The following is a 12162-nucleotide window of genomic DNA, read 5'->3' on the forward strand; positions in this document are numbered from 1 at the left end:
TGAAGTGCAAGCTGGAATCAAGATTGCTGGGAGAAATATCAATAACCTCAGATATGCAGATGATCCTTATGGCAGAAAGTGAAGAAGAACTAAAGAGCCTGTTGATGAAAGTGAAAGAGGAGAGTGAAAAAGTTGGCTTAAAGCTCAGCATTCAGAAAACTAAGATCATGCATGGCATCTGTTCCCAGCACTTCATGGCATATGGATGGGGAAACAGTGGAAAGAGTGACAGACTTTATTTTTTGGGGCTACAAAATCACTGAAGATGGTGATTGCAGCCATGAAACTAAAAGACGCTCCTTGGAAGAAAAGTTATGACCAACCTAGATAGCATATTAAAAAGCAGAGACATTACTTTGCCAACAAACGTCCATCTAGTCAAAGCTTTGGTTTTTCCAGTAGTCATGTATGGATGTGAGAGTTGGACTCTAAACAAAGCTGAGCACCAAAGAATTGATGGTTTTGAACTGTGATGTTGGAGAAGACTCTTGAGAGTCCCTTGAACTGAAAGGAGATCCAACCTGCCCATCCTAAAGAAAACCAGTCCTGAGTATTCATTGGAAGGACTAGTGCTAAAGCAGAAACTCCAACACTTTGGCCACCTGATGGGAAGAGCTGACTCATTTGAAAAGACCCTGATGCTGGGAAGGATTGAAGGCAGGAGGAGAAGGGGATGACAAAGGATGAGATGGTTGGATGACATCACCAACTCAGTGGACATGATTTGAGTAAGCTCTGGTAGTTGGTGATGGACAGGGAGGCCTGGCATGCTGCAGTCCAGGGGTCGCAAAGAGTTGGACACAACTGAGTGAGTGAACTGAACTGAACTAGCTCTGGAAGTTATTCTGAAGTATGGGGGTGTGATACTCAACCCAAGTCAGAAGAAGAAAGAAGGAAGGAAAGGAAAGCAAGATCAGGTCTAGGTTGGAGAGGGGCAAACAAGCACAGAGTTTGTGCTCTAGAGATGGTAGGACTGCACACAGGAGGGTGGAATGATGTTGCCCATTCTTTCAGCCATTCATTCATTTATTCTAGAATTCTGGTTTTTTTTTAAGTTGAAGGATAATTGTGTTACAGACTTTTGTTGTTTTCTGTCAAATGTGAATCAGCCATAGGTATACATATATCCCCTCCCTTTTGAACCTCTCTCCCATCTCCCTCCCCATCCCATCCCTCTATGTTGATACAGAGCCCTTGTTTTGTTTTTTTTTTTTTTAATTTTTTATTTTTATTAGTTGGAGGCTAATTACTTTACATCATTACAGTAGTTTTTGTTATACATTGAAATGAATTAGCCATGGATTTACATGTATTCCCCATCCCAGTCCCCCCTCCCACCTCCCTCTCCACCCGATCCCTCTGGGTCTTCCCAGTGCACTAGGCCCGAGCACTTGTCTCATGTACCCAACCTGGGAACAGAGCCCTTGTTATAGTTTCCTGAGCCATACAGCAAATTCCCGATGGCTATCTATTTTACATATGGTAATGTAAGTTTCTATGTTACTCTTTCCATACATCTCACCTTCTCCTCCCATCTCTCCATGTCCATAAGTCTATTTTATATGTCTGTTTCTCCATTGCTGCCCTGTAAATGAGTTCTTCAGTACCATTCTTCTAGATTTGGTACATGTGCATTCAGTTCAGTTCAGTTCAATTCAGTCGCTCAGTCATGTCCAACTCGTTGTGACCCCATGAATTGCAGCACGCCAGGCCTGCCTGTCCATCACCAACTCCCAGAGTTTACTCAAACCCATGTCCATCAAGTCAGTGATGCCATCCAACCATCTCATCCTTTGTCATCCCTTTCTCCTCCTGCCCCCAGTCCCTCCCAGCATCAGGGTCTTTTCCAATGAGTCAGCTCTTCACATGAGGTGACCAAAATACTGGAGTTTCAGCTTCAGCATCAGTCCTTCCAATGAACACCCTGGACTGATCTCCTTTAGGATGGACTGGTTGGATCTCCTTGCAGTCCAAGGGACTCTCAAGAATCTTCTCCAACACCACAGTTCAAAAGCATCACTTTTTCGGTGCTCAGCTTTCTTTACAGTCCAACTCTAACATCCATACATGACTACTGGAAAAACCATAGCCTTGACTAGATGAACCTTTGTTGGCAAAGTAATGTCTCTGCTTTTTAATATGCTGTCTAGGTTGGTCATAACTTTCCTTCCAAGGGATAATTAGAATATGATATTTATCTTTCTCTTTCTGACTCACTTCACTCTGTATAATAGGTTATAAATTCATCCACCTCATGAGAACTGACTCAAATGCTTTCCTTTTTATGGCTGAGTAATATTCCATTGTGTATATGAACCACAAATTCTTTATCCATTCATCTGTCAGTGGACATCTAGGTTGCTTCCATGTTCTAGCTATTGTAAAATAGTGCTGGAATGAACACTGGGGTACATGTGTCTTTTCAATTTTGGTTTCCTCAGGATATATGCCACAGAGTGGGATTGCTAAGTCATATGGTGGTTTTATTCCAAGTTTTTTAAGGAATCTCCATACCATCTTCCATAGTGGCTGTATCAATTTACATTCCCACCAACAGTGCAAGAGCATTCCTTTTTCTCCACACCCTATCCAGCATTTATTCTTTGTAGACTTTTTGATGATGGCCATTCTGACCCATGTGAGGTGATACCTCAGGTGTTTTTGATTTGCATTTCTCTAATAATGAGCAATGTTGAGCATCTTTTCATGTGTTTGTTAGCCATCTGTATGTCTTCTTTGGAGACATGTCTGTTTAGGTGTTTTGTTTGTTTTTCTGGCATTGAGTTGTATGAGCTGCTTGTTTATTTTGGAAATTAATCCTTTGTCAGTTGTTTCATTTGCTATTATTTTCTCCCATTCTGAATGTTGTCTTTTCACCTTGCTTATAGTTTCCTTTGCTATGCAAAAGCATTTAATCAGGTCCCACTTGTTTATTTTTGTTTTTATTTCCGTTACTCTAGGAGGTGGGTCAGAGAGGGTCTTGCTTTGATTTATGTCATTAAATGTTCTGCCTATGTTTTCTTCTAAGAGTTTTATAGTTTCTCGTCTTACATTTGGATCTTTAATCCATTTTGAGTTTATCTTTGTGTATGGTGTTAGAAAGTGTTCTAATTTCATTCTTTTCTGTGCTGTTCAGTTTTCCCAGCACCATTTATTGAAGAGGCTGTCTTTGCCCCATTGTATATTCTTGCCTTCTTTGTCAAAAATAAGGTACCCATAGGTGCATGGGTTTATTTCTGGGCTTTCTATCTTGTTCCATTTGTCTATATTTCTGCTTTTGTGCCAGTACCATACTGTCTTGATGACTGAAGCTTTCTAGTATAATCTGAAGTCAGGAAGGTTGATTCCTCCAACTCCATTCTTTCTCAAGACTGCTTTGACTATTTGGGGTCTTTTGTGTTTCCATATGAATTCTGAAAGTTTTTGTTCTAGTTCTATGAAAACGCCATTGGTAGTTTGATAGGGATCACACTGCATCTGTAGATTACATTTGGTCAGTATAGTTATTTTCATAATATTGCTTCTTCCTACCCAGGAACATGGAATATCTCTTCATCTGTTTGTCATCTTTGATTTCTTTCATCAGTGTCTTATAATTTTCTGTGTACAGTTCTTTTGTCTCCTTAGGAAAGTTTATCCCCAGATATTTAATTATTTTTGTTGGAATAGTGAATAGTATTGATTCCTTAATTTCTCTTTCTGATTTTTCATTGTTAGTATATAGAAATGCAAGTGATTTCTGTGTGTGGATTTTGTATCCTGCAACTTTGCTAAATTCACTGATTAGCTCTAGTAATTTTCTGACACTATCTTTAGGGTTTTCTATGTAGAGTATCATGTCATCTGCAAACAGTGAGAGCTTTACTTCTTTTCTCATCTGGATTCCTTTTATTTCTTCTCTGATTGCTGTAACTAGGACTTCCAACTATGTTGGATAATAGTGGATAATAATCCAACTATATTGGATAATATGTTGGATAATATAATATCATAATATATAATATCGTATATGGCCTTTACTATGTTGAAGTAGGTTCCTTCTATGCCCATTTTTTGAAGAGTTTTAATCATAAATGGGTGCTGAATTTTGTCAAAGGCTTTTTCTGCATCTATTGAGATGATCATATGTTTTTTTTTCTTTCAATTTGTTAATATGGTGTATCACATTGATTGGTTTGCGTATATTGAACAATCCTTGCATACCTGGAATAAACCCAACTTGATCATGGTGTATGAGCTTTTTGATGTGTTGCTGAATTCTGTTTGCTAAAATTTTGTTGAAGATTTTTGCATCTACGTTCATCAATGATTTTGGCATGTAGTTTCTTTTTGTGTGTTGTCTTTGTCTGGTTTTTGTATCAGGGTGATGGTGGCCTCATAGATTGAGTTTGGAAGTGTTCCTTCCTCTGCAATTTTTTGAAAGAGTTTTAGAAGGATAGGTATTAGCTCTTCTTTAAATGTTTGATAGAATTCTCCTGTAAAGCCATCTGGTTCTGGGCTTTTGTTTTTTGGGGAGATTTTTGATCACAGCTTCAATTTCAGAGTGTGTAATTCATTTGTTCATGATTTCTATTTCTTCCTGGTTCAGTCATGGAAGATTGAACTTTTCTAAGAATCTGTTCATTTCTTCCAGGTTACCCACTTTATTTCCGTATAGTTGTTCGTAATAATCTCTTATAATCCTTTATATTTCTGCATTGTCTTTTGTAACCTCTTTTTTCATTTCTAATTTTGTTGATTTGATTCTTCTCTCTTTTTTTCTTGATGAGTCTGACTAAAGGTTTGTCAATCTTGTTTGTCTTCTCAAAGAACCAGATTTTAGTTTTATTAATCTTCACTGTTGTTTCTTTCATTTCTTTTTCATTTCTTTCTGCATGGATCTTTATGATTTCTTTCCTTCTACTAATTTTGGGGTTTTTTTGTTCTTCTTTTTCCAGTTGTTTCAGGCATAAAGTTAGGTTGTCTATTCGATGTTTTTCATATTTATTGAGGTAGGATTGTATTGCTATTAACGTCCCTTTTAGAATGCTTTTGCTGCATCCCATAGGTTTTGAGTTGTGTTTTCATTGTTATTTGTTTCTAACATTTTTTTATTTCCCTTTTGATTTCTTCAGTAACCTGTTGGTTATTTAGAAATGTGTTCTTTAATCTCCATATGTTTGCATCTCTTACAGTTTCTTTCTTGTAATTGATATCTAGTCTCATAGTGTTGTGGTCAGAGAAGATGCTTGATATGATTTCAATTTTTTTTTTTTATTAGTTGGAGGCTAATTACTTTACATCATTACAGTAGTTTTTGTTATACATTGAAATGAATTAGCCATGGATTTACATGTATTCCCCATCCCAGTCCCCCCTCCCACCTCCCTCTCCACCCGATCCCTCTGGGTCTTCCCAGTGCATTAGGCCCGAGCACTTGTCTCATGTACCCAACCTGGGCTGGTTATCTGTTTCACCCTAGATAATATACATGTTTCAATGCTGTTCTCTTGAAACATCCCACCCTCGCCTTCTCCCAGAGTCCACAAGTCTGTTCCATACATCTGAGTCTCTTTTTCTGTTTTGCATATAGGGTTATCGTTACCATCTTTCTAAAGTCCATATATATGTGTTAGTATACTGTAATGGTCTTTATCTTTCTGGCTTACTTCGCTCTGTATAATGGGCTCCAGTTTCATCCATCTCATTAGAACTGATTCAAATGAATTCTTTTTAATGGCTGAGTAATATTCCATGGTGTATATGTACCACAGCTTCTTCATCCATTCGTCTGCTGATGGGCATCTGGGTTGCTTCCATGTCCTGGCTATTATAAACAGTGCTGCGATGAACATTGGGGTGCACGTGTCTCTTTCAGATCTGGTTTCCTTGGTGTGTATGCCCAGAAGTGGTATTGCTGGGTCATATGGCAGTTCTATTTCCAGCTTTTTAAGAAATCTCCACACTGTTTTCCATAGTGGCTGTACTAATTCGCATTCCCACCAACAGTGTAAGAGGGTTCCCTTTTCTCCACACCCTCTCCAGCATTTATTGCTTGTAGACTTTTGGATAGCAGCCATCCTGACTGGCGTATAATGGTACCTCATTGTGGTTTTGATTTGCATTTCTCTGATAATGAGTGATGTTGAGCATCTTTTCATGTGTTTGTTAGCCATCTGTATGTCTTCCTTGGAGAAATGTCTGTTGAGTTCTTTGGCCCATTTTTTGATTGGGTCATTTATTTTTCTGGAGTTGAGCTGGAGGAGTTGCTTGTATATTTTTGAGATTAATCCTTTGTCTGTTGCTTCATTTGCTATTATTTTCTCCCAATCTGAGGGCTGTCTTTTCACCTTGCTTATAGTTTCCTTTGTTGTGCAAAAGCTTTTAAGTTTCATTAGGTCCCATTTGTTTATTTTTGCTTTTATTTCTGAAATTCTGGGATGTGGGTCATAGAGGATCCTGCTGTGATTTATGTCGGAGAGTGTTTTGCCTATGTTCTCCTCTAGGAGTTTGATAGTTTCTGGTCTTACATTTAGATCTTTAATCCATTTTGAGTTTATTTTTGTGTATGGTGTTAGAAAGTGTTCTAGTTTCATTCTTTTACAGGTGGTTGACCAGTTTTCCCAGCACCACTTGTTAAAGAGGTTATCTTTTTTCCATTGTATATCCTTGCCTCCTTTGTCGAAGATAAGGTGACCATAGGTTCGTGGATTTATCTCTGGGCTTTCTATTCTGTTCCATTGATCTATATTTCTGTCTTTGTGCCAGTACCATACTGTCTTGATGACTGTGGCTTTGTAGTAGAGTCTGAAGTCAGGCAGGTTGATTCCTCCAGTTCCATTCTTCTTTCTCAGGATTACTTTGGCTACTCGAGGTTTTTTGTATTTCCATACAAATTGTGAAATTATTTGTTCTAGTTCTGTGAAAAATACTGTTGGTAGTTTGATAGGGATTGCGTTGAATCTATAGATTACTTTGGGTAGTATAGCCATTTTGACAATATTGATTCTTCCAATCCATGAACACGGTAAAAATATGGAACGCTTCACGAATTTGTGTGTCATCCTTGCGCAGGGGCCATGCTAATCTTCTCTGTATCGTTCCAATTTTAGTATATGTGCTGCTGAAGTGAGTACGATTTCAATTTTCTTAAATTAACTGAGGTTTGATTTGTGACAAGATGTGGTCTATCCTGGAGAATGTTCCATGTCCACTTGGAAGGTATATTCTTCTGCATTTGGATGGAATTTCCTGAAGATATCAATGAGATCCATCTCATCCAATGTATCATTTATGACTTGCGTCCTTATTAATCTTCTGTTTTGATGATCTGTCCATTGGTGTCAGTGGGGTATAAAAGTCTCCTACTATTATTGTGCTACTGTCAATTTCTCCTTTTATGTCTGTTAGTGTTTGTCTTATGTATTGAGGTGCTCCTATGTTGGGTGCATAGATATTTACAGTTGTTATGTCTTCCTCTTGGATTGATCCCATGGTCATTATGTAGTATCCTTCCTTATCTCTTGTAATCTTCTTTATTTTAATGTCTATTTTGTCTGATATGAGGATTGCTACTCCAGCTTTCTTTTGTTTCCCATTTTCATGGAATATATTTTTCCATCCTCTCACTTTCAGTCTACATGTGTCTTTAGGTATGAAGTGGGTTTCTTGTAGACAGCATATATATGTGTCTTGTTTTGTATCCATGCAGCCAGCTTGTGTCTTTTTGGTTGGAGCATTTAATCCACTATGTTTCTATTGCCATTTTCTTGTTTGGGATTGATTTTGTAGATCTTTTTTCTTCTCTTGTATTTCTTGACTATATAAGTCCCTTTAACATTTGTTCTAAAGCTGGTTTGGTGGTACTGAATTCTCATAACTTTTGATTGTCCAGAAAACTTTTTATTTCTCCATCAATTTTGAATGAGATCCTTGCCAGGTACAGTAATCTTGGTTGTAGATTTTTCCCTTTCAGTGCTTTAAATATATCCTGCCATTCCATTCTGGCCCCCAGAGTTTCTGCTGAAAGATCAGCTGTTAAGCATATGGGGTTTCCCTTGTATGTTACTTGTTGCTTCTCCCTTGCTGCTTTTAATGTTCTTTCTTTGTGTTTAGTCTTTGTTAGTTATTAGTATGTCTCTTGGCATATTTCTCCTTGGGTTTATCCTGTATGAGACTCTTTGTGCCTCTTGGACTTGATTGACTATTTCCTTTTCCATTTTGGGGAAATTTTCAACTATAATCTCTTCAAAAAATTTTTCTCATACCCTTTCTTTTTCTCTTCTTCTTCTGGGACCCCTACAATTCAAATGTTGGTGCGTTTGATATGGTCCCAGAGGTCTCTGAGATGGTCCTCAGTTCTTTTCATTCTTTTTACTTTATTCTGTTTTTCAGAAGTTATTTCCACCATTTTATCTTCCAGCTCACTGATTTGTTCTTCTGCTTCAGATATTCTGCTATTGATTCCTTCTATAGTATTTTTAAATTCAGTAATTGTGTTGTTTGTCTCTGTATGTTTATTCTTGAATTCTTCTAGGTCTTTGTTAATTGATTCTTGCATTTTCTCCGTCTTGTTTTAGAGGTTTTTTATCATCTTTACTATCATTATTCTGAATTCTTTTTCATGGAGTTTGCCTATTTCCTTTTCATTTATTTGGACTTCTGTGTTTCTGATTTGTTCCTTCATTTGTGTAGTATTTCACTGCCTTTTCATTATTTTTTTTTAACTTATTGTGTTTGAGGTCTCCTTTTCCGAGGCTTCAAGGTTTAATTCTTTCTTCCTTTTGGTTTCTGCCCTCCTAAAGTTTGTCCAGTGGTTTGTGTAAGCTTCATATAGGGTGAGATTTGTGCTGAGTTTTTTTCCCCCCTTCTGATGGACAAGGCTGAGTGAGGTGGTAATCCTGTCTTCTGAGGATTGTGTTTGTAGTTTTGTTTTCTTTTTTGTTGTTTAGACGAGGAAGCCTGCACCGGTTGCTGCTGGTGGTTGGGTGATGCTGGGTCTTGTATTCAAGTGGTTTCCTTTGCGTGAATTCTCACTATTTATTCAAGAATTCTTGGTGAGTGTGTTTTCTGGGCAGGGCATGAAAGAAGGGATGCCAAGATATGTTCCCTTGTTCTCATATGCTACACTTTGGGGAGGCAAGTCATGTGTTTAAAATACAAAGACAAAAACCTGACATCACCAAGGAGAGTGTGTTTATATTCAGCAAACCCAAGCTCAGTTCAAGATGGGAGGCAGGGCTTTGAGAGCTTCACAGAGGAGTCAGTGACTGATAGCTTTCTCATTTCCATTTCAGCCTAATCTGAACCAATCTAGTCACATTCCAACCCTAAGGTTCTTTTTAGAGTAATAATGGCAGTTGATACCAAAGAGATGTGAGGTAGGTGAGGGCTTTCAATTTGTCCACAGCATGACTTCTGTGAAATGCTGAAGTGAGACTCAGACTACATTCTGCCATGTATAGTTATTTATGAAATAAACATATATTAGCTAGCACTCATCATACAGTTAACCTCTTGTTCTGTAGGTAAATAAAGTCCTGGATCTTTTAGAAAAACCACAATCCTCCGGTCTTAGCCCATTCAAGCTGCTATAACAAATTTCACAGGTTGAGTGACTTATAAACAATGGAAATTTGTTTTTCTCAGTTCTGGAGGCTGGAAGTCAAGATCAGGATGCCAGCATGTTCTGGTGTGAGCACTCTTCTGGGTTGCAATCTGCTGACCTTTTGTTGTGTCCTCACATGGTGGAAGGGATAAGTGAGCTCTACAGTGTCTTTTTTATAAGAACACTAATGCTAGTCATAATCTAAGTACCTCTCAAAGGTCTCAACTCCTAATACCATCACATTAGGCACTAAGATTTCAGCATATGAATTTTGGGGGGACATGGACATTCAGATCATAACATCTTCTCAAATGGCTGGACACAAGACCACTTAGGAACTTAGGCATCATTTGAATGGTGTAAGTGATGGTGAGAAGTATACCTGTTCAAGGGTGTCTGTGTCTAAATCTATATATCTTATTTAATTTTTGATATTTTTATTGAAGTGCAATTGAGATACATTATATTAGTTTCAGGTGTACAATGTAATGATTTAATATTTGTATATATTGTGACATGATCACCACAGTAAGTCTGGTTAACACTCATCACCACACATAATTGCACAATTTATCTTCTTGTGATGAGAACTTTAAAGATCTACTCTTTTGAAAGTGAAAATGTTAGTCTCTCAATTGTGCCCAACTATTTTTGACCCCCTGGACTGTAGCCTTCCAGGCTCCTCTGTCCATGGAATTCTCCATGCAAGAGTTCTGGTGTAGGTTGTTACTTCCTTCTCCAGGGGATCTTCATGACCCAGAGATCAAACTCAGGTCTCCTGCATTGCAGGCAGATTTTTTACTTCTCTTAGCAGCTCTCAAGTATGCATACAGTCTTAATTACCGTCACTTTATATACCGGTGACTTATTTATTTTTATTTATTTTTTTACATTAATTTATTTGTTTTAATTAGAGGCTAATTACTTTACAATATTGTAGTGGTTTTTGCCATGCATTGACATGAATCAGCCATGGGTATACATGTGTTCCCCATTCTGACCCTCCCTCCCACTTCCCTCCACATCCCTGCCCTTAAGGTCATCCCAGTACACCAGCCTTGAGCACCATGTCTCATGCATCAAACCTGGACTGGCGATCTGTATCACATATGATAATATACATGTTTCAATGCTATTCTCTCAAATCATCCCACCCTCACCTTCTCCCACAGAGTCCAAAAGTCTGTTCTTTACATCTGTGTCTCCTTTGCTGTCTCGCATATATGGTCATCATTACCGTCTTTATAAATTCCATATATATGTGTTAATATACTCTATTGGTGTTTTTCTTTCTGGCTTACTTCACTCTGTATAATAGGCTCCAGTTTCATCCACCTCATTAGAACTGATTCAAATGCATTCTTTTTAATAGCTGAGTAATATTCCATGGTGTATATGTACCACAGCTTTCTTATCCATTCGTCTGCTTATGGACATCTAGGTTACTTCCATGTCCTGGCTATTGTAAACAGTGCTGCAATGAACATTGGGGTACACGGGTCTTTTTCACTTCTGGTTTCCTTGGTGTGTATGCCCAGTAGTGGGATTGCTGGGTTGTATGGCAGTTCTATTTCCAGTTTTTTAAGGAATCTCCACACTGTTCTCCATAGTGGCTGTACTAGTTTGCATTCCCACCAGCAGTGTAAGAGGGTTCCTTTTTCTCTGCACCCTCTCCAGCAGTTATTGTTTATAGACTTTTTGATAGCAGCCATTCTGACCAGCGTGAGATGGTACCTCATTGTGGTTTTGATTTGCATTTCTCTGATAATGAGTGATGTTGAGCATCTTTTCATGTGTTTGCTAGCCATCTGTATGTCTTCTTTGGAGAAATGTCTGTTTAGTTCTTTGGCCCATTTTTTTTATTAGGTTGCTTATTTTTCTGGAATTGAGCTGCAGGACCTGCTTGTATATTTTTGAGATTAATTCTTTTTCAGTTGCTTCATTTGCTATTATTTTCTCCTATTCTGAAGGCTGTCTTTTCACCTTGCTTATAGTTTCTTTCATTGTGCAACAACTTTTAAGTTTAATCAGGTCCCATTTGTTTATTTTTGCTTTTAATCCATTATTCTGGGAGGTGGGCCATAGAGGATACTGCTGTGATTTATGTCAGACTGTTTTGCCTATGTTTTCCTCTAGGAGTTTTATAGTTTCTGGTCATTTAGATTTTTAATCCATTTTGAGTTTATTTTTGTGTATGGAGTTAGAAAGTGTTCTAATTTCATTCTTTTACAAGTGATTGTCCAGTTTTCCCAGCACCACTTGTCAAAGAGATTGTGTTTTCTCCATTGTATATTCTTGCCTAATTTGTCAAAGATAAGGTGTCCATTGGTGCATGGATTTATCTCTGGGCTTTCTGTTTTGTTCCATCTATGTATATTTCTGTCTTTGTGCCAGTACCATACTGTCTTGATGAGTGTAGCTTTGTAGTATAGTCTGAAGTCAGGCAGGTTGATTCCTCCAGTTCCATTCTTCTTTCTCAAGATTGCTTTGGCTATTCAAGGGTTTTTTTGTATTTCCACAGAAACTGTGAAATTATTTGTTCTAGTTCTCCGAGAAATACCATTGGTACCTTGGTA

At 37.9% G+C, this 12162-nt stretch overlaps 1 long non-coding RNA gene and 1 other non-coding gene across 2 annotated transcripts in view; one reads left to right on the forward strand and one right to left on the reverse strand.

Annotated features, from left to right (window-relative positions):
* LOC139036053 (uncharacterized) overlaps positions 1-12162 on the forward strand; it is a 243050-nt gene that overhangs the window by 142486 nt on the left and 88402 nt on the right. The window lies entirely within an intron of this gene.
* Positions 7009-7115, reverse strand: LOC139036693 (U6 spliceosomal RNA). Its single transcript, XR_011489527.1, has one exon. It is a non-coding gene; the product is annotated as a U6 spliceosomal RNA (small nuclear RNA).

This window comes from Odocoileus virginianus, chromosome 1, assembly GCF_023699985.2.
Source record: "Odocoileus virginianus isolate 20LAN1187 ecotype Illinois chromosome 1, Ovbor_1.2, whole genome shotgun sequence".
Taxonomy (NCBI): domain Eukaryota; kingdom Metazoa; phylum Chordata; class Mammalia; order Artiodactyla; family Cervidae; genus Odocoileus; species Odocoileus virginianus.